The 24982-nt window shown below is 49.6% G+C and overlaps 1 protein-coding gene across 4 annotated transcripts in view; it reads left to right on the plus strand.

Annotated features, from left to right (window-relative positions):
• The window catches only part of LOC127586587 (phospholipase D2-like), a 341818-nt gene that overhangs the window by 214669 nt on the left and 102167 nt on the right, over positions 1 to 24982 (plus strand). Inside the window, exon 1 of one of the 4 annotated variants that reach the window (XM_052044664.1) lies at positions 5475 to 5804. The exons of 1 other annotated variant lie outside the window; for it this stretch is intronic. The gene's annotated coding sequence lies outside the window, so the exon portion shown is untranslated. Of the gene's footprint in view, positions 1 to 5474; positions 5805 to 23807; positions 23882 to 24982 lie in introns of those variants that run through there. 2 more of the 4 variants (XM_052044665.1, XM_052044667.1) reach the window with 2 other exon arrangements.

The raw sequence follows: 24982 nt of genomic DNA on the forward strand, positions 1-24982 counted from the left end.
CAAACCCCCCTCTGGGTGGAGAAATTCTTTCTCAGGTCCCCTCCAAATTTGTTACTCCTCACCTGTGCTCTCTGGTCTCAGGCACCTCTGTGGTGGGAAAAAGGTTCACAGAGACACAAGAGACCGCAGATGCCGGAACACACAAAACGCTGGAGGACCTCAGCGGGTCGGGCAGCATCTGTGGAGGGAGATGGACAGTCGACATTTCGGGTCGAGGCCCTTCATCTGCATTGAGAGATAGAGGAGAGATAGCCGGTATAAAGGCATGGGGCTAGAGCCGGCAGGTGATAGGTGGATCGAGGTGAGGAGGGGGTGATAGGCAGATGGAGGAGGGGAGGGCAGGAACAGCGACAGAGGCCAGGAGGTGATAGGTGGAGGCGACAAAGGGCTGGAATCTGATAGGAGAGGAAGGTGAAGTGTGGAACCAAGTGAGGGAGGTGGGGAGGGCAGATGGCAACAGTGGGGGGACGCGACCCAGAGGGAAATAGCAACGGAAAAGTTTCATACTCTCTACTCTTGCCTCTCCTGGTGCTTCACTGCATGCTCTAATGGTTTGGATAAGAGGCATAGATCGAGTGGACAGTCAGAGACTTTTTCCCAGGGCGACAATGGCTAACACGAGGGGACGTAATTTTAAGGTGACTGGAGGAAGGTATAAGGGGGATGTCGGGGTGAGTTTTTTACACAGAGAGTGGTGGGTGTGTGGAACGCACTGCCGGCAGAGGTGGTGGGGGCAGGTACATCAGGGACATTTAAGAGACTCTTAGATAGACACATGAAAAATAGGGAGCTATGTGGGAGGGAAGGGTTAGATAGATCTTAGAGCAGGATAAAATGACGGCACAACATTGTGGGCCGAAGGGCCTGTATTGTGCTGTAGTGTTCTATGTTCTGTGTTCTATCCCAACTCCACCTCTGCTCCTCCCCCTAACTTCCATATCCTTTCTATAATGAGGCGACCAGAACTGAACACAATACTCCCAAGTGTGGTCTGATCAGAGTTCCTTAGAGCTGCAACATCACCTCGCGGCTCATGAAATCAATCCCCCGACTAATGAAGGCCAACACTCCATACACCTTCTCAACAACCCTATCGACCTGCGTGGCAACCTTGAGGGATCTATGGACGTGGACCCCAATATCCCTCTGTTCCTCCACACTGCTGAGAGTCCTGCCATTAACCTTGTATTCTGCCTTTGAATTTGATCTCCTGAAGTGTATCGCTTCACACTTATCCGGGTTCAACTCCATCTGCCACTTCTCAGCCCAGCCCTTCATTCTATCAATATCCTGTTGTAATCCAGAGCAACGTTCTACACTATCCACAACAACCATTGTATCATCAGCAAACTTACTAACCGACCCTTCCACATCCTCATCCAAGTCATTTATAAAAATCACAAAGAGCAGGGGTCCCAGAACAGATCCCTGCGGAACACCACTGATCACCGACCTCCAGGCAGAATACGCTCCATCGACCACCACCCTCTGTCTTCTATGGGCGAGCCAATTCTGAATCCAGGTCAAAAATGTTGCTTTTCCCCATGGAAACAATATTCCTTTGTTGCATTGAGTGAAACTCATCATACCCTTTGTTGTGGCAAGGATTAGTTAAGCAAGTGTTTGTTAACCCAGAGAAAAACTATACCATTTTGCTTTTAAAAGATGGATCCATTGTATCTCATTCCCCAGACTTTCTCTGTGATCCCTTTCTTTTACCAGACCAGTGACACACCACTGCAAATGGCATAACCACAACTTACACTTGGCTGAAGTCCTTAAAAGTGGAGACTTTTTAAAAAAAATATATACAGTATTTAAAAGAGACCTGAGAATGAGCTTCCAGAAGAAGTGGTAGAGGTGGATAATTATGACATTTACAAGGCATTTGGACAGGTAGATGGATAGGAAGAGTTTAGAGGGATATGGGCCAAATGCGGGCAAATGGGACTAGCTCTGGTCAGCACGGACGAGTTGAGCTGAAGGGCCTGTTTCCGTGCTGTTTAGCTCTGAGACTCTATGACTCTAGTACAATCGTGAAACTCCATTTTTTATGATCATTGTTCCATCGAGCCTTTATTGGCCACCACACTAACAAACTCCTACAGATGCACCATTGAAAGTATCATGGCCTCCCATCGGGCAGAAGATACAAAAGCCTGAAAGCACGTACCACCAGGCTCAAGGACAGCTTCTATCCCACTGCTATGCGACTATTGACCGGTACGATAAGATGGACTCTTGACTTCACAATCTACCTCATTATGGCCTTGCACCTTATTGTCCGCCTGCACTGAACTTTCTCTGTGGCTGTTACACTTTATTCCGCATTCTAACCCACCCTTCCACATCCTCATCCAAGTCATTTATAAAAATCACAAAGAGCAGGGGTCCCAGAACAGATCCCTGCAGAACACCACTGATCACCAACCTCCAGGCAGAATACACTCCATTGACCACCACCCTCTGTCTTCTATGGGCGAGCCAATTCTGAATCCAGGTCAAAAACAATAACAGTTTTCCCTTGTACTACCTCACTGCACTGTGTAATGAAATGATCTGCATGGATGGCATGCAAAACAAAGTTTTTCACTGTACCTCGGTACACGTGACAATAATAAACCAATTTACCAATTTATCACGGCCTGGTACTGCAATTCCAACGCACAGGAACACACGAGGCTGCAGAGAGTATTGGACACAGCCCAGTCCATCACGGGCACAGCCCTCCCCACCACTGACAGCATCTACAGGAGGCGCTGCCTCAAGAAGGCGGCATCTGTCACCGTATACCCACCATCCGGGCCGTGCCCTCTTCTCACAGCTCCCATCGGGCAGGAGGTACAGAAGCCTGAAGTCCCCACACCACCAGGTTCAGGAACAGCGACTTCCCTTCAACCATTAGGTTCTCGAACCAACCTGCACAACCCTAACCCTCCCTCAGCAACGGGACACTGCGGACCACCTCTGGCACTGCCGTGGACTTGTCGTGTGTTTTTTGCACTAATGTCTTGCTTTGCACAGCCTTTTTCTTCACCATATTGTATAATTTATGTTCTGTGTGTTGTCTGTACCTACGTGCCTGTGATGTTGCTGCAAGCAAGCTTTTCACTGTACCTGACCCTCACCGCACTTGTGCACATGACAGTAAACTCAATTTGAAGTATATAGAATTGATGGCAATATAAATGTAAAGAAAGACTTGCACTGTTTGAATCATATTTCCTCTTTTCTATGTTTATGAATTGTCTACTTTTGACAATAAGCTCGACTTGACTATAGGAGAGAGTGCAGAGGAGATTCCCCAGATCTTCCCTGGATTAGTTATGGGGAGAGGTAGGACAGACTGGGCTTGTTTTCCCTGGAGCGAAGGAGGCCGAGGGGTGACCAGATGGAGGTGTGGAAGATTACAAGAGGCAAACATAGGTTGTTAGAATCTTTTTCCCAAAGTAGGGGTAGCAAAAACAAGAGAGCACGGGTTTAAGGTGAGAGGAAGGGGATTTAAAGGGGTAAATTTTTTACACAGAGAGGGGTTGATATCTGGAACGCGCTGCCAGAGGAGGTGGGGGAATCAGATACAATCAGCACGTTTAAGAGGCATTTAGACAGACCCTTGAATAGGCAAAGTGTAGAAAGATATGACCTTAATGCGGGCAAATGGGATTAGTGCGGATGGGCAAAAGGGTCAGCATGAATGTGGTGGGCCGAAGGGCCTGTTTCTGTGCTGCACGACTCTATAACTCAGTCCTGATGCAAAGTTTCGACCTGAAACATCGACAGTTCCTCTCCCATCTCCCCCCCTGACAGATGCTGCTGGACCCGCTGAGTCCCTTCAGCAGATTGTGTGTTGTTCCAGGTTCCAGTGTCTGCAATCTCTCGTGTCTCAGTGACTCGATGACTCATTGACAACACACATTCTACAAAGCAAGAATTCCCACTCACATTCCTTCCATAAGAAATACACCCATGGCGTTTGAGAGGCTGTTTACCACAAGACCCAGCCCCTCAGTGTCCAATGGTAGCAGGACTGTTGAAAGTGTTTGACAGAAGCATCATCAACTTCAATTTGATTCAGACCTACAGAAGATACACAAGCTAGTGATAAGATAAGATAAGATATCTTTATTAGTCACATGTACCTTGAAACATACAGTAAAATGCATCTTTTGCATAGTGTTCTGGGGGCAGCCCACAAGTGTCGCCACGCTTCAGGTGCCAACGTAGCACGCCCACAACTTCCTAACCCGTACGTCTTTGGAATGTGGGAGGAAACCGGAGCACCCGGAGGACAAAAGAATGCAGATGCTGGAATCTAGAGCAAAAATAATGAGCTGCTGGAGGAACTCAGCGGGTCGGGGAACATCCGTGGAGGGAGATGGACGGTCGACGTTTCGGGTCAAGACCCTTCATCTGGACTGGAAAGATAGAGGGGAGAGAGCTGGTATAAAGAGGTGGGGGGGGGTAGGGGGAAGGTGGGCCGGCAGGTGATAGGTGGATCCCGGTGAGGAGGGGTGATAGGCAGGTGGGGGAGGGAGGAGGGAGGGGATGATGCAAGAAGCTGGGTGGTGATAGGTGGATAGGCTGACAAAGGTGGAATCTGATAGGAGAGGACAGTGGACCATGGAATAAAGGGAGGGAGGGTGGGGAGGAGTGTGTGGGTGACGGGCAGATCAGCAGGGGAAAGAGATGGGATGACCAGGGCCAGTGGGATAAGGGGAAACACAGTACGGGCAGGCACGGTAGTGTAGCGGTTGGTGTAACACTATTACAGCACCAGCGACCCGGGTTCGATTCCGGCCACTGTCTGTAAGGAGTTTGTACGTTCTCCCCATGTGTCTGCTTGGGCTTCCTCTGGGTGCTCCGGTTTCCTCCCACATTGCAAAGACGTACGGGTTAGGAAGCTGTGGGCGTGCTATGTTGGCGCCAGAAGCGTGGCGACACTTCGGGCTGCCCCCAGAGCACTCTACGCAAAAGGTGCATTTCACTGTGTATTTCGATGTACATGTGACTGATAAAGCTATCTTATCTTAAAAGGGGGACAAAGGGGAGGGGTTACCAGAAGTTAGAGGAATCGACGTTGAGGCCGTCAGGTTGGAGACAACCAAGGCGGAATATGGGGTGTTGTTCCTCTAATCTGCGTCTGGCGTCAACATGGCAGTAGAGGAGGCCGTGGACAGACATGTCGGTGTGGGAATGGGAACTGGAATTAAAATGGCCGGCTACCGGGAGATCCCGGCTGGTATGGCCAACAGAGCAAAGGTGCTTGACGAAGTGGACTGAAAGAGACTGAAAGAAAGGAACTCGTCCCCCACTCTTCCAGTTCCGATGTAGGGTCTCGACCCGAAACGTCAACTGTCCATTTCCCTCCACAGACGCTGCCCGCCCCACTGAGTTCCTCCAGCATCATCGTGTTTTTCATTTTCAATATGCTAAAACTGCTTTCTTTAAACTTTCTCCAGTGATACTTTCCCTTTAAGGCCTGAAGCCTAGTGTCCTGCTGTGTTTAAAAGAGGCACAGTTCTGGGAGCACTGCAGTTTTATCCAGGTCTTCGGACAACAGGCTCCAAGTTACAGTGTTGTCAAGTTCTTAAAAGCAGGGCAAAGGAATATCTGGCCAACAAATTGCATCAACTCCCTCAGCCGGAAGCTTTGAAATCAGCCTCTGAGAAAACACTCCTCCCTGCAAAAGGTTGGATGGTACAGTCTGAATTGATTTAGGAATTTGGGAAGAATTCAGCTGATCACTAGCCTGGGTTCCACCTCTGCAAACTGGAAGTACATCTCTGCCTTGGGACGTGAGGCCGGTGAGTGGTTGGCGGGAAGGGGTTCTGGATAAAATGTGTTCTTTTGCAAAAGTGTTTTTGTCAGGAGGAATTTAACCCACGCATCGCTGCCCAGTGAGAGCGGCTTGCAGTCCGCCCTGATAATGTGTGGCTACAGCTTCCTGTGTCAGCTGAAAACATCGGATAGGGAGAGTGTGAAGGAAGGAGAGAGAGAAGGGGGGGGGGGGGGGTTGGGAGAGAGAGAGAATTGGGAGAGAGAAGGGGAGAGAGAGAGAGGGAGGGAGAGAAAGAGGGAGGAGAGAAAAGCTGGGAGAGGGGGTAGAAAGGGAGTGGGGGTAGAAAGGGAGAGGGGATAGAAAGTGGGGGTGGAGGGAGGGGGGTAGAAAGGGTGGGGAGGTAGAAAGAGGGAGTGGGGTAGAAAGGGGATAGAGTGAGTGGAGAAAGAGAGTGGGGGAGAGAGGAGAGAAAGAAAGAAAAGCTGGGAGAGAGAGTGGGGGAGAAAGAGAGCGGAGGAAGGGGGGGAGGAGAGAAAGAGAAAATTTGAGATAGGTTGGGAGAAGGGAGTGAGAGAGAAGTGGGGAGAGAGAGGGCAAGAGAGGGGAGGTGAAGGAATGGGAAGGAGAGCAGGAGGAAGAGAGAGGGAGAGAGAGGGAGAGAGCGTTAATAAGGTGAAGAGAGAGGAGGAGGGAGGGAGAGCAGGACGAGGGGAGAGAGTGAGGTTTCATTTCTTTTTTTAAAGTTAAGAGCAAATTCTTTAACAATGTGAGCAAGCACGCAGCTTACCCAGGCCGGGGAGAGGGGTGAGGTTGTGGGCGGAGGTGGCCTTGTTTACGCTGCTATTCAGTCTTCACGGTGTGTGTTAGCATCTTTGTCTTGTCGATGCCCGTGTCTGGAGTGTGGGCGGCAGGTTTGGATGGGAAGACTCGACACTTAACTGTTGAGCGAAGACAACTTTCCCCTCGGTGGAGGCTTTCCTCCTCGGGAGTGGAGGTGTTGAGTCTCAGTCGAGAGCCTGGATCTCCTCCTGTGCCCTCGTGAGGCGGGAGCTGTGGCCTGCATGTGTTGGTGAGCTATCCGACCATGGAAGGCCTCGCAGCCTACTGCCCTCTATCCCTCATTTGTCAACAGGGGTATGTTGCTAAACAGAGGCCTGGAGAAGTATAGAGAGACATCCAGCAGGGACAGGCCCTTCAGCCCATCGACCTTGCACTACCAACTACTCATTTACCCTAGCCATACATGTATTTTATCCTTCCCACATTCCCAGCAACCCCCAGATTCTCCCCCTAACCCACACACTGGGGGGGGGGGGGGGCAATTTACAGCGGCCAATTAACCCACTGACCCCGCACGTCATTGGGATGTGGGAGGGAACCGGAGCACCCGGGGCGGTCACAGGGAGAACGTGTAGACTACACACACACACACACACACACACACACACACACACACACACACACACACACACACACACACACACAGAGTCAGCGCCGGAGGTCAGGATCGAACCCGGGTCTCTGGGGCTGTGAGGCAGCGGCTCTATCCACTGTGCCACTGTGCTGCCCACCTCAAGCAGTTAGCTTTCCACTGGTGTTTACCTCTCTGTGTTTAAGTTGTGAGTCAGAATGTTCCTGGCCTTGTATCTTTATTTGAGGAAAAACACCTTAATTTCCACCCTCTTGTGAAAAACTAGACTTGCTTCACCAAAACTTTCACACATGCTGACAAAAGGAAGGCAGGACTGAACAAAGTGTGACATTTTGCAAACGGCCTGATCTTTTTAACTTAAATCTGCCTCTAGCCAAGAAACTTGTTAGTTCCACCATGGGAAGAAGCAAGCCCAAACAGTTGGAACATAGAACAGTACAGCACAGGAACAGGCCCTTTGGCCCGCCATGTCTCGATGCTGAATTAAACTAATCCCTCTGCTCACATAAGATCCATTTCCCTCCATTCCCTGTATATTCATAGACACATGAATAACCACCTCTTAAAAGCCTCTATCACATCTGCTTCCACCACCACCCCTGGCAGCCTGTTCCAGGCATCCACTCCCTCTTGTGTAAAAAAAACTTTTCCCCTCTCGCCTTAAATGCGTGTCCTCTAGTACTTGATATTTCGACCTTGGGAAAAACATTCTATGTACTCTATGCCGCGCATACTCTTATAAACATATCAGGTCTCCCCTCAGCTTCTTGACACTCCAGAGAAAACAACCCAAGTTTGTCCAACCTCTCCTTATAGCTCATACCCTCTATTCCAGGCAGCATCCTGGTGAACCTCTTCTGCACCCTCTCCAAAGCCTCCATGTCCAGGGCGACCAGAACTTCACACAATACTCCAAGTGTTGCCTGACCAAAGTTTTATGCAGCTGCAACGTGACTTCCTGACTCTTGTACTCAATGCCCCGACTCTCAACGCCTTCTTTACCACCCGATCTACTTGCATGGCCACTTTCAGAGAGCTATGGACTTGGACCCCAAGTTCTCTCTGTACATCAATGCTGCTAAGGGTCCAGCGATTAACTGTATACCTTCCCCTTACATTAGACCTGTAACACAAATTTGATGTTCGTTGACCAATATATCTCAGGATGCTCCTGTATGAAGCAGTCCGTCAGTGAATCTCTTCCCCACTCCTTCGTCATCGCTAAACTCCACCCCACGTCCTCCTATAAATATTCTACCTGGTCAAATCTCCACTGCCCACCAATCACTCACAGGCTCCCTTCTCCTCTTCTACTAGCTGTCTTCCCTCTCCACTCTCGGTCCTGATCCAGGCTCTCGACCTGAAATGTCAACAGCTCCCCTCCCTCCACAGATGCTGCTCGACCCGTTGAGTTCCTTCCGCAGATTGTTTGTTGCTCCAGATTCCGGCGTCTGTAGTGTGTGTCAGCACTGCCAGTATCCCATATCCCATCACAAACTGAAACCCATTCACCCAATAACCTGCTTACACAAAACTTAAGTCTGTCACCATGCTTGTGGGTTCTATTTTATTTCAAAAATATGCTTTATTTCAGATTCAGATTAGATTACACCAGGGTGCAGTGAAATTCCTTGCTCACATGAAGCTCACAGTAAACAGTGTACCGTACATGGTAAATTGGTTTATTATCGTCACATGTACCGGGGTACAGTGAAAAACTGGTCTAGCACACCATTCGTACAGATCAATTCATTACACAGTGCATTGAGGTAGTACAGGGTAAAACAATAACAGAATGCAGAATAAAGTGTTACAGTAACAGAGGAAGTGCAGTGTAGGCAGACAATAAGGTGCAAGATAGATTGTGAGATCAAGAGTCCATCTTATTGTACTAGGGGGACAGTTCCATAGTCTTATAACAGCGGGATAGAAGCTGTCCTTGAGCCTGCTGGTACGTGATTTCAAGCTTTTGCATCTTCTGCTCAATGGGAGGGGGGGAGAAGAGAGACTGTCCAGGGTGGGTGGGTCTTTGATTATGCTGTCTGGTTTACCGAGGCAGCGAGAAGTGTAGACAAGAGTCCATGGAGGGGAGGCTCCTCCATGGACTGGGCTGGGCTGTGTCCACAACTCTCTGCAGTTTCTTGCGGTCCTGGGCAACAATAAATACATCGACAAGCTCAAAACAGCAGAATGGTGCAGAGACTGTAGTGCAAACCAAGGCGGTGCAAACTGAAGCGTTGCAAACTGAGGTGGTGCAAACCGAGGCAGTGCAAAAAAAAATGCTAAAGTGACAGTAACGGAAGAGGTAGAGTGAAGAGTCCGAGAACGTGGCAGCCCCACCGGGAAGGGGATGTGAGAGAGGTGATTGGTTCAGGAGTCTGACAGCAGTGGGGAAGAAGCTGTTCTTGAGTCTGGTCGTCGGGGCTTTCAACCTCCTGTATCTTCCCCCAGAAGGTAGAAGAGAGGAAAGTGAGTAATACATGCAGTAAATACTATTGGTACAAATCCTCCTCTACATTCATTGCACCATCAATATACAGTATCCTCTCAATATATCCACATCGCTCAAGTTTTCTCTTCAAAGATTTTGAAAGGTTGATACACAGGGCCCACCTCCTCAGTATCCAGGGTCAACAGGACCCCGGACAGTGGACCTTCCCCACGGAGCCTTTCCGTTGGCTACACCAAACTTCATTGCACCCCCCCAGCACGAGCTCCTGCAGCCTGGAATCTGCCGGCCTGCAGCATTCCCTCACGGACATCCCCTTACACTGAAAGGCCAGTTGTTCTCTTGGATTCGTCCGCCCCCATCTCCCTGAGCTTCTCCCATCCCTCCAGATGTGCTCCCAGTTGTGCATCCTCTCAGCGTCTTCAGTGGAGTTCTGAAATTCTGTCCCTAAACCTCTCGATCCTTCTAAGACCCTCCTGCCACTTTGTTGAGTTTTTGGTCTTCAATCTTAACGTCACCTTGTGCGGCTGGGGGATGAGTACCATTTGATGGCGCTCAGGAGCCTTTGCTACGTCAAATCCTTGCGGGAAAAGCTCCTCCCAAATTTCCATAAACTTCCACGTGCACCAGATTTCAAATGCAGCAAACCGCTCAATTCAGGGGAACAGGAGCACCGTTAAGGTCTATCTAAGGGAAGATGTACTGGTCCTGGAGAGGGTCCAGAGGAGGTTCACAAGAATGATCCCGGGAATGAAAGGGTTAACGTATGAGGAGCATTTGACGTCTCTGGGCCTGTACTCCATGGAGTTCAGAAGGATGGGAGGGGGGATCTCATTGAAACCTACCAGATACTGAAAGGCCTGGACAGAGTGGACGTGGAGAGGATGTTTCCATCAGTGGGAGAGTCCAGGATCCGAGGGCACAGCCTCAGAATAAAGGGACATCCCTTCAGAACTGAGATGAGGAATTTCTTCAGCCAGACAGCGGTAAATCTGTAGAATTTATAGGCACAGAGGGCTGTGGTGGCCAGGTCATTAGGTGTATTTAAGGCAGAGGTTGATAGGTTCTTCATGGGTAAGGGGATTAAGGGTTACGGGAAGAAAGTGGGAGATCGGGAATGAAAAAATAATCAGCCATGATTGAATGACAGAACAGACCCGATGGGCCGAGTGGGCCTAGTTCTGCCCATGTAGCTTAGTCTTACAGCCCCAAGGGAGGAAGCTGCCCCATCAAAGACCTCAAACCTAATGCAAGAGTCACACTCCACCCCAAGAGTCTGACAGCCAAGGCTCCAGCCCCCCCAGTAGGCTCACTACCAACCTACCAACACCCTAAGGCTCCCAAACTCCCCAAGCCAAACCCAACCCCAGCAACCAGTCATCTGAACACCAACTACAGGTCCATCCCGGGTTACGAACACCCGACTTATGTGCAGCCGGTACGTACGAACGAGCATTTGGGAGACCAGTGGGATGGATTTGCCCGTTGCTGCAGGACTGCAGGTATCTTCTGACGCGTGGGAGCTCAGTTGTGGCCGCATATCCAACTTGCGATCAGGTAGACAGGGCGGTGAAGTAGGCATTTGGCAGGCTGGCCTTCATCAGTCAGGGCACTGAGTACAGGAGTTAATATTGGTATTGGTTTATTATTGTCACTTGTACTGAGGTACAGTGAAAAACTTGTCTTGCATACCGATCGTACAGATCAATTCATTACACAGTGCAGTTACATTGAGTTAGTACAGAGTGCATTGAGGTAGTACAGGTAAAACCAATAACAGTACAGAGTAAAGTGTCACAGCTACAGAGAAAGTGCAGTGCAATAAGGTGCAAGGTCACAACAAGGTAGATCGTGAGGTCAGAGTCCATCTCATCGTATAAGGGAACCGTTCAATAGTCTTATCACAGTGGGGTAGAAGCTGTCCTTAAGTCTGGTGGTACGTGCCCTCAGGCTCCTGTATCTTCTACCTGAAAGAAGAGGAGAGAAGAGAGAATGACCCGGGTGGGTGGGGTCTTTGATTATGCTGGCTGCTTCACCAAGACAGCGAGAGGTAAAGACACAGTCCAAGGAGGGGAGGATGGTTGCCGTGACGCGTTGGGCTGTGTCCACAACTCTCTGCGGTTTCTTGCAGTGCTGGGCAGAGCAGTTGCCATACCAAGCTGTGATGCGTCCAGATAGGATGCTTTCTATGGTGCATCGATAAAAGTTGGTGAGTGTCAAAGGGGACATACTGAATTTCTTTAGCCTCCTGAGGAAGTAGAGGTGTTGGTGAGCTTTCTTGGCCGTGGTATCTACGTGATTTGACCAGGACAGGCTATTGGTGATGTTCACTTTCAGAAATTTGAAGCTCTCAACCCTCTCGACCTCAGCAACATTGATGTAGACGGTTTGGGACGTTATGTTGCAGTTGTAGAAGATATTGGTGAGACCACATTTGGGAGTATGCATCCAGTTTTGGTCGCCCTGCTGTAGGAAAGATGCCATTAGGCTGGAAAGAGTGCAGAAAAGATTTCTGAGGATGTTGTTGGGACTCGAGGGACTGAATTTTAGGGAGAGGTTGAGCAGTCTGGGAAATTATTCCTTGAGTGTGGGAGAATGAGGGGTATAAAATCATGAGGGGCATCGATAGGGTGAAAGTGCACAGTCTTTTCCCCAGGGTTGGGGAATGAACAACTAGAGGGCACAGGTTTAAGGAGAGAGAGAAGAGATTTCACAGGAACCTGAGGGGCAACTTTTTCACCCAGAGGGTGGTCCGTATATGGAACGAGCTGCCAGAGGAAGTGGTTGAGGCAGGTAGATAAGATAAGATATCTTTATTAGTCACATGTACACCGAAACACACAGTGAAATGCGTCTTTTGTGTAGAGTGTTCTGGGGGCAGCCCGCAAGTGTCGCCACGCTTCTGGCGCCAACATAGCATGCCCGCAACTTCCTAACCCGTACGTCTTTGGAATGTGGGAGGAAACCGGAGCACCCGGAGGAAACCCACGCAGACACAGGGAGAATGTACAAACTCCTTACAGACGGTGGCGGGAATTGAACCTGGGTCACTGGTGCTGTAATAGCGTCACGCTGACTGCTACACTGCCCCATTAGCAGCATTTAAAAGACATTTGGACAGGTACATGGATAGGAAAGGTTCAGAGGGACGTGGGCCAAACATGGGCAAATGGGACTAGCTTGCTTGGCATCTTGGTCGACATGGGTGAGTTGGGCCGAAGAGCCTGTTTCCGTGCTGTGTGACTCTCTGTTGACGTTACGAAGAGTTCATAGGAACAGAACCTTGCTGTAACCTGGAGAGGGCCCTGTATGATTCAGAGAAACAGGAACAGACTTTAACATAAATGAGATCCACCAACCTTGGCATAACTGATACCAGCCTCCACAGTTACTCAGCATGACCGCTCCCTCAACAGCTTTTAAACAAACTGATATTCAGCCTGAACTCTCCAGGATAACACAGTCTGGTTGCAAAAAGTCAAGTGGAATTGTGTTAAGGGATGAAGAGATGAGTCAGATCGAAGCAGTGAGGCTGACAACCTCAAGTGACCAGGACAAGCTCAAGAGGGACAATTGCCCTTCTGCCTGCTAACCCTACCCCTAAGGCATCCAGTCCTTGGCCTGAGGCGATGACAGAATATCAGCAGACTGGATGACTGAGCCCAGGGGCAGGACCAGTGAACCAGAGGCCCCGCCAACTCTCCATCCAATTGAACAGCCCAACGTCACGGAGAAGGAAGTGGGCAAGTGGTCACAAGAGATTTATGGCCAGCAATTAATCTGTGCGTGGAATGCTTTGACTATGGTCTGGGCCAGACTTAAACCATTGCCAAGTTGCAACTAAGACGCAAGAGCTTGCAGATTTGGAATCCCAGCCTAGTTTAGCATCTTACTCACTTAACCCACGTGGGTCTGCACACGTTCTCTCTCTTGGTTTGAACTCAACAACTGAACGCAGTGTTTCAGATTAGATTGTAGCTGTATCTGCAGCTGCCTGTCTGAAATGCAGACTCCCTGGTATGCATTCATAGAAACATAGAAACATAGAAAACCTACAGCACAATTCAGGCCCTTCGGCCCACAAAGCTGTGCCGAACATGTCCCTACCTTAGAAATTACTAGGCTCACCCATAGCCCTCTATTTTTCTAAGCTCCATGTACCTATCCAACAGTCTCTTAAAAGACCCTATCGTATCCGCCTCCACCACCGTTGCCGGCAGCCCATTCCCCGCACTCGCCACTCTCTGAGTAAAAAACTTACCCCTGACATCTCCTCTGTACCTACTCCCCAGCACCTTAAACGTGTGTCCTCTTGTGGCAACCATTTCAGCCCTGGGGAAAAGCCTCTGACTATCCACACAATCAATGCCTCTCATCTTATACACCTCTATCTGGTCACCCCTCATCCTCCGTCGCTCCAAGGAGAAAAGGCTGAGTTCACTCAACCTGTTTTCATAAGGCATGCTCCCCAATCCAGGCAACATCCTTGTAAATCTCCTCTGCACCCTCTCTATGGCCTCCACATCCTTCCTGTAGCGAGGCGACCAGAACTGAGCACAGTACTCCAAGTGGGGTCTGACCAGGGTCCTATATAGCTGCAACATTACAACTCGGCTCCGAAAGTCAATTCCACGATCGATGAAGGACAATACACCATATGCCTTATTAACCACAGAGTCAACCTGTGCAGCTGCTTTGAGCGTCCTATGGACTCGGACCCCAAGATCCCTCTGATCCTCCACACTGACAAGAGTCTTACCATTAATACTATATTCTGCCGTCATATTTGACCTACCAAAATGAACCACTTCACACTTACCTGCATCTGCCACTTCTCAGCCCAGTTTTGCATCCTATCTATGTCCCGCTGTAACCTCACTCACTGATGGCAGGATTTATCTGTGCAGGACACGCATCTGTTCTGTGTACCTCCCTGAGAAGGTTGAGGAGCAAGGGGGAAAGATCTTGCATCTAACAGGCAGCACAGTGGGCAGCCTTTAGTGCTGCCACCTCACAGCTCCAGTGACCCGGGTTCGATCCTGACCTCCGGCGCTGTGTGTGTGTGTGTGTGTGTGTGTGTGTGTGTGTGTGTGTGTGTGTGTGTGTGTGTGTGTGTGTGTGTGTGTGTGTGTGGAGTTTGCACGTTCTCCCTGTGAACGCGTGGGTTTCCCCCGGGTGCTTCAGTTCCCCGCCATGTCCCAAAGTCATTCCGGGTCAGTGGGTTAATCGGCCGCTGTGAGTTGTCCCCCCAGTGCGTGAGGGTTAGAATCTAGGGGGCGAGTTGATGGGAATGTGGGGAGAATGGCTTACAGGGAAGTAAATGGGAGAATGGGAATATTGGGAATGCTCTGAGGGCTCGCATAAGCATCGGCCTGAATGGTTCCTTTCCATGACGTATGAAAATATGAAAAAAAAATTACATTGTAGTTCTCACCACAATAATATCCCAAGACACCGTGCAACCGACAAAGCAACTTCGGAGCATGGTTATTGCAAGATAGTTCAGGATTGCACAGCAAGATCCCACAAACAGCAATGGACTAATGACCAGTTCCAGTTCGGTGGTTATTGAGGGTCTGTTGGCCAGGGCACTGGGGAGGGCTAAGCCAATCTTCCCAACAGCAGGTGATGGGATTAACATCCATGTGAACAGTGATGGCTCCGCAGTGAAATTATCTGACTGCTAATCCAAGGTCCTAAATTCAATTCCAACCAGTGCAGCTGTGGAAATTAAATTTTAATTAATAATATGACATAAAATCAAAGAAACCTCACCTGCCTATCACCCCCTCACCTGGATCCACCTGCCAGCCGCACTCCATCCCTTCCCCCCCACCTCTTTATACTGACTATCCCCCCCCGCCTCTTTCTTTCCTGTCCTGATGAAGGGTCTCGACCCGAAACGTCGACTGTCCATCTCCCTCCACAGAGGCTGCCCGACCCGCTGAGTTCCTCCAGCTCCAGATTAACGAGCTTCCTTTCGTCACTTTTCCAGCCCGGATGAAGGGTTTTCGACCTGAAACATTGACTCTGTATTTCTCTCCCCACAGATGCTGCCTGACCTGCTGAGTGTTTCTAGCATTTTGTGTTTATATTTCAGATTTCCAGCATCTGCAATTCTTCACTTACGCATTACAACAAAGCTGTGGTTTTGCAAAATGGTGATAAAATAGTTAAATAATAACTAAACAATGTACAATTTTTTTAAAAAATGAGCTGCTGGAGGAACTCAGCGGGTCGGGCAGCATCTGTGGAGGGAGATGGACAGTCGACGTTTCAGGTCGAGACCCTTCGTCTGGACTGAGAGATAGAGAGGAGATAGCCAGTGTAAAGAGTGAGGGGGAGGGGCGGAGCAGGAGCCGGCAGGTGATGGGTGGATCCAGGTGAGGAGTGGGGGGGGGGGGGAGAGGCAGACGGAGGAGGGGAGGGGGGGGGGGAACAGTGACAAGAGGCCGGGAGGTGAGAGGCAGAGCTGGCAGATGGTGGGATCTGATAGGTGGAGCATGGAACCAAATAAGGGAGGTAGGGTGGGCAGATGGGAACAGCGGGGGGAGGGGAGGGGACCCAGCGGGAGGGGCACGTCGGTGACGGGCAGGTGGAGTGGCTGGGAGAGGGGAAAGAGGGTGATGGGGGGTTTGGGGTGGGTGTAGGGGGAACTGGGTGGATCAGGAGGAGGGATGAAAGGGACAGAGGGGGAGCAGGTTACCTGAAGTCAGAGGATTCAACGTTCATACCATCAGGTTGTGGACTTCTCAGGTGGGAGATGAGGAGCTGTTCTCCACTAATTTGATCTGTCTGGTCCGTTTCCACATTACCAGGTCAGGGTACAAATGCCTTGAAAATTAGCTTAAACTTTAGCTTAAACTTACACGACAGAATAAAGAAAACTAATCAATAACCACACAAGTGCAAGTTGAGGGAAATACAGTCCGAGGCAGTGTCGGGGTTTCTCAGGTGGGTTCAAGAACCTGACGGCAGTGGGGAAGAAGCTGTTGTCGAACCTTGATGTGCGGGGTCTTCAGGCTCCTGTACCTCCTGCCTGATGGTAGTAGTGAGAAGAGGGCACGGCCCGGATGGTGGGCGTCCCTGATGACGGATGTCGCCTTCCTGAGACGTCGCCTCCTGTAGACGTCCTCGACGGTGGGGAGAGCTGTACCCGTGATGGGACTGGCTGAGTCCCAGCCGCTCTCTGCAGCCTCTTGCGTTCCTGTGCATTGGAGTCCCCATGCCAGGCCGCGATGCAACCAGTTAGAATACTTTCCACTGTACGTCTGTAGAAGTGTGTCAGAGCCATCGATGACAAGCTAAATCTCCATAAACTTCTAAGAAAGTAGAGATGCTGGCGTGCCTTCTTCATGGTTACATCTATCTGCTGGCGCCGGATAGACTCTCCAAGATGTTGGCATCCAGGAACTTCCTCACTGGGAGACCACAATCAGTACGGATTGGAAACCTCATCTCCCCCTCTTGGACCATCAACACAGGCTCACCTCAGGGCTCTGCTGCTCTACTCTCTCTATACCTACCACTGTGCGGCTGAGCATAACTCCAAAGCCGTCTATAAATTTGCCGATGACTCCACCGTCGTTGGCACAATCGCGGATGGTGACAAGGAGGCGTCCAGGAGTGAGGTGAGTCAGCTGGTCGAGTGGTGTCGTAACAACAACCCCGCACTCAGCGTCAGCAAGACCAAGGAACTGATTGTGGACTTCAGGAAGGGGAAGTCAGGCAAACACGCGCCAGTCCTCATTGAAGGACAGAATGTGTCCAGTAACGTGGAATATTCCCCAAAGAATTGGCTTAGGAGTTGGAGAACCGCCTTTGACCCAGTTCCAAAATTATCATAAGCTCAGCATGTTGAATCAAAATACTAACCATTTCCTTAAAAAGATAAGGTATGCATGACTTTCCTGTGCGATTAAATTGGATTAAGTGGCACCTGTGATGAACAAGCGAAGAGATGTAAGCATTCAGCACAATGGCACAGTTAACTGAGTGGCTGCCTCACAGCTCCAGAGACCCGGGTTCGATCCCGACCTCCAGCACTGTGTGCGTGCGCGCGCGCGTGTGTGTGTGTGTGTGGAGTTTGCACCTTTTCCCTGTGACCGCGTGGGTTTCCCCCGGGTGCTCCGGTTCCCTCCCACATCCTAATGACGTGCGGGGTCGGTGGGTTAATTGGCCCCCCAGTATGTGGGTGAGGGGTAGAATCTGGGGGGGAGTTGATGGGAAGGTAGGGAGAATGAAATGGGATTGGTGTAAATGGGTGATTGATGGTCGGCATGGACTCGATGGGCCGAAGGGCCTGTTTCCGTGCTGTATGACTGTGCCAAACTCTTTCCATTCCCCATAACCCAGAAGAAATTTTCCTTAAAGCACTGACATTCCTTAATTTGCCAATTTTCATCTCTACCAACCACCCACCAGCCACTGCCTCCTGACTCCACCCCTCCCCCCCTCCATCTGCCCACCATCTCCCTCCTCTCCTGGTTCCAGCTATCACCTACCAGCCCCTGCCTCACCCCTCCCTCTCAGCTCTTTATACCAGGTCTACACTCTCATTCCTGATGCAGGGAACGTCGACCATCCCTCTGCCTGGCCCACTGAGTTCCTCCAGCAGCTTGTTTTACATTTGCTATAACCACCGATTCACTAGAGGCCGTGTCGTCGATCTACAAAGCTTATTTCTCACGATAATGAGCAACACTGTACCAAAACACCCTCAGTGCAATTTGGCCAGTCTTCCACATTGGCAAATTAATGACGTCTTTTCCAGGAATTAATCCCATTTGTAAATTGTATTCTTCCAATTCCCACTTAAGGTTAAGATAAGATATCTTTATTAGTCACAAGTACATCAAAACACACAGTGAAATGCATCTTTTGCGTAGAGTGTTCTGGGGGCAGCCCTCAAGTGTCGCCACGCTTCCTGTGCCAACATAGCACACCCACGACTTCCTAACCCGTACGTCTTTAGAATGTGGGAGGAAACCGGAGCACCCGGAGGAGGAAACCCACATAGACACGGGGAGAACGTACAAACTCCTTACAGACGGCGGCCGGAATTGAACCCAGATCGCTGGCGCTGTAATAGCGTCACGCTAACCGCTACGCTACCGCGTCTGCTTATTAGTCAAACAGCAGAGAAGCAGGCCCTTCTGCCCATCACGTCCATGTCCTTGAAGCTCTCAGCCATGTCCACCTCAGCACCGTTGATGTAGACAGGGGGGGTTGTGCGCCGCCCCCCCTCCCCCACCTCCTTCCTGAAGTCAATGACCAGCTCTTTTATTTGGCTGACATTGAGGGAAAGGTTGTTGTCATGACACCATGTCACTAGGCTCTCTATCTCCTTCCTGTACTCCGACTCGTCGTTATTTGAGATCCGGCCCACTACGGTGGTATCATCTGCAAACTTGTAGATGGAGTTAGAGCAGAGTCCGGCCACACAGTCGTGAATGTATAGGGAGTAGAGTAGGGGGCTGAGGACGCATCCCTGCGGGGCCCTAGTGTTGAGGATCATCATGTTGCTGCCTGTCCTTTCTGTAGGGCAAATGTCTTACACAGAGAGTGGTGGGTCCCTGGAACAGGCTTCCAGGGACAGTGGTGAAAGCAGATATGATAAAGGCATTTAAGATGCTTTTCGATAGAGACATGAATATGCAGGGAGTGGAGGGATATGAATCATGTGCAGGCAGAAGAGGTTTAGTTTAATTTGGCATCGTGTTTGGCGCAGACATTGTGGGCTGCTCAGGAAGCCTGTTGAACCTCTCCCTGTAACTCAGTCCCTCAGGTCCTGGCAACATCCTCGTAAATCTCCTCTGCACTCTTTCCAGCTTAATGGCATCTTTCCTATAGCAGGGTGACCAAAACTGAACCCAATATTCCAAATGCGGTCTCACCAACGCCTTTTCCTGTGTTGTATTGTTTTACTTTCTATTGCTGAAGCTGCTTCCGCTGTCCATACAGGCAGCACCTGCCGAATCGAAGTAACATGCTGTTTTAAATGAATCTTCCTTCTTACTGCCCTACATTCCAGTAAATCTATTCCACACCCTCTCTTCTGAGGTTTTGGCAACTTTCCTGAGTGTGCTTCCCAGAATTGAACACACAACTCCAGTGCAGGCCTATAATCCCACGAATCTCTGAACCAGACTCCCTAAAGCAGACTATCTTGTGAGAAGTGTAGGCTCGTTGTGGCATATAGAGTCCGCATCAGTTCTTGCAGAACAGCCCACCTGGTTTCCCCTCTGCTGTTTGTCTGCCTTTGGATAGTCCCACTCCCCAGATCAAAGCCACTGCCTGCAATTTTGGTATTGGCATTGGTTTATTATTGTCACTTGTACCAAGGTACAGTGAAAAACTTGACTTGCATACCGATCGTACAGGTCAATTCATTACACAGTGCAGTTACACTGAGTTAGTACAGAGTGCATTGATGTAGTACAGGTAAAAACAATAACAGTACAGAGTAAAGTGTCACAGCTACAGAGAAAGTGCAGTGTAAGGTCACAACAAGGTAGTAGTCCATCTCATTGTATAAGGGAACCGTTCTATAGTCTTATCACAGTGGGGTAGAAGCTGTCCTTAAGCCTGGTGGTACGTGCCCTCAGGCTCCTGTATCTTCTACCCGATGGAAGAGGAGAGAAGAGGAGATGTCCTGGGTGGGTGGGGTCTTTGATTATGCTGGCTGCTTCGCCAAGGTAACGAGAGGTAAAGACAGAGTCCAAGGAGGGGAGGCTGGTGTCCACGATGCGCTGGGCTGTGTCCACAACCCTCTGCAGTTTCTTGCGGTCTTGGGCAGAGCAGTTGGGGTACCAAGCCGTGATACATCCAGATAGGATGCTTTCTATGGTGCATCGGTAAAAGTTCATGAGAGTCAAAGGGGACAAACCAAATTTCTTTAGCCTCCTGAGGAAGTAGAGACATGGTGACAGCTTGGCCGTGGCATCTACATGATTTGACCAGGACAGGCTGTTGGTGATGTTCACTCCCAGGAACTTGAAGCTTTCAACCCTCTCGACCTCAGCACCATTGATGCATGTACACCGCCCCCTTTCCTGAAGTCAATGACCCACGCAGACAAGGGGAGAACATACAAACTCCTTACAGACAGCGGCCGGAACTGAACCCAGGTCGCTGGCTCTGTAGTAGCGTTACACTAACTGCTATACTACCGTGCCTGCCTTGGAGTTTAGAAGAATGAGGGGCGATCTTACTGAACCATCTCAGATCCCGAGGGGACATGACGGGGTTGGTGTGGAGATGTTCCCACCAGTGGGAGAGTCTCGGATGAGGGGACAGAGTTACAGGATTAGGGGGTCGGTCACTTAAATCTGAGGTGCGTTGGGACTTCTCCTCACAAAAGGTAGGGAATCTCTGGAGTTCTCTGCCCTGGAGGGTTGTGGAGGTAGATTACTGAGGGGGGGGGGGGGACAAAGTGGTGGATGACTTTTTGAAGGATCGTGGGATTGAGGGCAGTGGGGAACTGACCCAGAAGAGGAGATGAGGTCCAGGACAGATCAGCCATGGAATGATAGGGAAGGTTTGAGGGGCCGAATGGTTCACTCCTGTTCTTATTTTCGTATTTAAACCAATTCTTTATTCTCCCCAATTTCCTATCAACCTCCCCCCCGCAAGATTCTACCCCTCACCCACACACCAGGGGGGCAATTTACAGCGGCCGATTAACCCACCGACCCCGCACGTCATTGGGATGTGGGAGGGAACCAGAGCACCTGGGGGAATGTAGAACATAGAACAGGCCCTTCGGCCCATCATGTCTGTGTCAACCATGTTGCCAATTTAAACTAATCCCATCTCTCCATCCCCAGCCTCTCTCTCCCTCCCTCCCCTTCCCCCTCTCTTCTCCCCCTCTCCCCTTCCCCTCCCTCTCTTTCTCTTCAACAGCACCAGACTGTAATTCCCCGCTGCTCTCTTTGAGTACCAGAGCAATCAATTGCACAGAAGGGAGTCTGTAAATGCTGTCAGTAACGAGCGTATCAGGCGAATTTGACTGGAGGGCTGAACCTTTTCCTGGAACACTGTCCAATCATTAATTATTTAATTTGCATAATTGGCACGCATTATCAGTCAAAGTAAGCATACAAATCCAGCAACCAGATACCACAGAATCAAAATAATCTAAAAACAATTATAGGCTGATTAGGTTGAGGATCTGTTACCATCGAATTAAAACAATGACAGTGAATTGCCTCTATAGAGATATCCTGCCTGTTACACCTAATATTTACTGGATACTGCAGCCTCACCAAGGTACACAATGCTCTGGACAATCTGGTCCACTCGGGAGCCATCTCACAATGCAGGAGGACATTGATGATCAAATTCACCGCTGTCTTCTCTGTACCTAAGATAAGATATCCTTATTAGTCACATTTACATCAAAACATACAGTGAGATGCATCTTTTGCGTAGAGTGTTCTGGGGGCAGTCCGCAAGTGTCGCCACGCTTCCGGTGCCAACGTAACATGCCCACAACTTCCTAACCCGGACGTCTTTGGAATGTGGGAGGAAACCAGAGCACCCGGAGGAAACCCACGCAGACACGGGGAGAACGTACAAACTCCTCACAGACAGTTGCCGGAATTGAACCCGGGTCACTGGCGCTGTAAAGCGTTATGCTAACTGCTACACTACCGTGCCTTCTGAGGAAAAGAATATTTGAAGATGAAGGCTTCACACCCAGCACAAAGCTCTGCCCACATGCACCTCTGAGACCTGGACAACCTGCAGACACTTCAAGACGCAGGAGAGATGCCATCAATGGTGTCTCCACAAAAACCCCCAAAGGAATCCCGTAGGAGAGGGCAGTAGACCATGGAATATAGGATGGTGGAGGGGAGGACAGGAGATGGGCGGGTCATCAAGGTGGGGGAAGGGAGCCACAGGAATAAGGGAAGATGAAGGGGTGGGGGGTGGGAGGAAAGGAGGGGGGGTGTTACCGGAAGTTGGAGAAATCGAAGTCGAGGCCGTCAGGTTGGAGACTCCCAAGGAGGAATATGAGGTGTTGTTCCTCCATCCTGCGGCTGGCCTCAGCGGGACAGTAGAGGAGGCCGTGGACAGACATGCTGGTGTGGGAGTGGGATGTGGAATTGAAGTGGGTGGCCACCGGGTTTGGTGGGAGGAAGCAGAGGGTGCTACATGGAACATAGAACGGTACAGCACAGGAACAGGCCCTTTGGCCCACAATGTCCGTGCTGAACACGATGCCAAATGAAACTAATCTCTTCTGCCTGCACATGATCCGTATCCCTCCATTCCCTGCATATTCACATGTCTAACAGCCTCTTAACTACCACTTCCGTATCTACAACCCTTAGCAGCCCGTTCCAAGCATCCACTTTTAAAAAAAAACTTGCCCCGCGCATCTCCTTCAAACTTTCCCCCTCTCACTTTAAATGCACGTCCTCTAGTATTTGACGTTTCTACCCTACGTTCTGTCACCTGCCTCATCTGCAGAAGAGGCCCCAGTTTACAAAGGGCTCTCAAAACTGAAATGGAAGTAAGTCATCCTCAATCCCAAGTAAGGTGTGAATTGCATGACTGAATTGACTTAATTCAATCATGTACAAAAAGCAAAATAAAGTGAAGGAAAAGGAGATGTGTTTGAGAGAGAGGGAGAGAGATGAAAGTTCAAAGGTAAGATTTACAAAACAAAATAACTAAGATCACAGCCGTCACCTCGGAACCCAACCAGAGTGGAAGCAAGTCGTGCTCGATCCCTAGGAACTGTCTAACATGGAGTTCTAATCCATGATGCCCATTGAGCACACACTACAATGGCAGTCAGTTTCTTGGCAAAAACTTTGTAATAAAGCTGAGAAGACCAAAGCTAACAGGAAGTTTCCATTTCGGCACACTGAACAAGAAGGGAACAGTTGCCGTGGAGATGTACAATGAACCGTAAACACAGTTGTGAACTGGTTTCTCAAGTTTAAGATTGAGACCATTGAAGCAGTCTCATCTTGGGTTATCTACTCTCCAGGATCGACTTGCAGTGTCCAGAATTATTTTTTAATTTCAAAGACTTAATTCATGAAAAGATACAGGAAATAGATCGCAAACAGGATGCAGTTGTATAAAATCTTGGTTAGGCTGCCCTTGGAGTATTGTGTGCAGTTCTGGTCACCCCGTTACAGGAAGGATGTGGAGGCTTTGGAGAGGGTGCAGAAGAGGTTCACCAGGATGCTGCCTGGATTAGAGGGTATGAGCTATAAGGAGAAGTTGGACAAACTTGGGTTGTTTTCTGTGGAGCTTCAGAGGCTGAGGGGAGACCTGATAGAAGTTTATAAAATTATGAGAGGCATAGATAGGGTAGACAGTCAGAAACTTTATCCCGGGGTAGAAATGTTAAATACTCAAGGACATGCATTTAAGGTGGGGGGGGGGAGTTTGAAAGAGATGTGTGGGGCAAGTTTTTTTACACAGAGAGGGGTGGGTGCCTGGAATGTGCTGCTGGAGGTGGTGGTGGAGGCAGACACGATAGAAGTGGTTAAGAGGCTGTTAGACAGACACATAGATATGTAGGGAGTGGAGGGTTATGGACCATGTGCAGACTGAAGAGATTTAGTTTAATTTGGCATCATGGTCAGCACAGACATGATGGGCCGAAGCGCCGGTTCCTGTGCTGTACTGTTCTATGTTCTATATAAACGGTACACGTCTATCTTATTTATATTGTCATCAGTTCTATAGATTTCAAGTTAAGTTCATTGTCATATGCACAGGTGCAGTGAGGTACAGGTACAATGAAACAGTTACAGCAGCATTACAGGCACATAGGTACAGACAACACGCAGGCTATAAATTATACATAAATTATACAAGACCGTGAAGAAAAGGACAGTGCAAAACAAGATGTTAGTGCAAAAATGCAATTAGAAACAAGAGACTCCAGATGCTAGAATCTGGAGCAACACACAAGATGCTGGAGGAACTCAGCGGGTCAGGCAGCATCTGTGGAGGGAGATGGACAGTCGACATTTTGGGTTGAGACCCTTCATCTGGACCCTTAAAAAGAGAATTAGAAATGTCCATAGAACCATAGAACACTACAGCACAGAAAACAGGCCATTCGGCCCTTCTAGTCTGTGCCAAAACTTTATTCTGCTAGTCCCATTTACCTGCACCCAGTCCATAACCCTCCAGACCTCTCCCATCCATGTACCTATCCAATTTATTCTTAAAACTTAAGAGTGAGCCCGCATTTACCACGTCAGATGGCAGCTCATTCCACACTCCCACCACTCTCTGAGTGAAGAATTCCCCCTAATGTTCCCCCTAAACCTTTCCCCTTTCACCCTAA

This window comes from Pristis pectinata, chromosome 37 (genome assembly GCF_009764475.1).
Source record: "Pristis pectinata isolate sPriPec2 chromosome 37, sPriPec2.1.pri, whole genome shotgun sequence".
NCBI lineage: Eukaryota > Metazoa > Chordata > Chondrichthyes > Rhinopristiformes > Pristidae > Pristis > Pristis pectinata.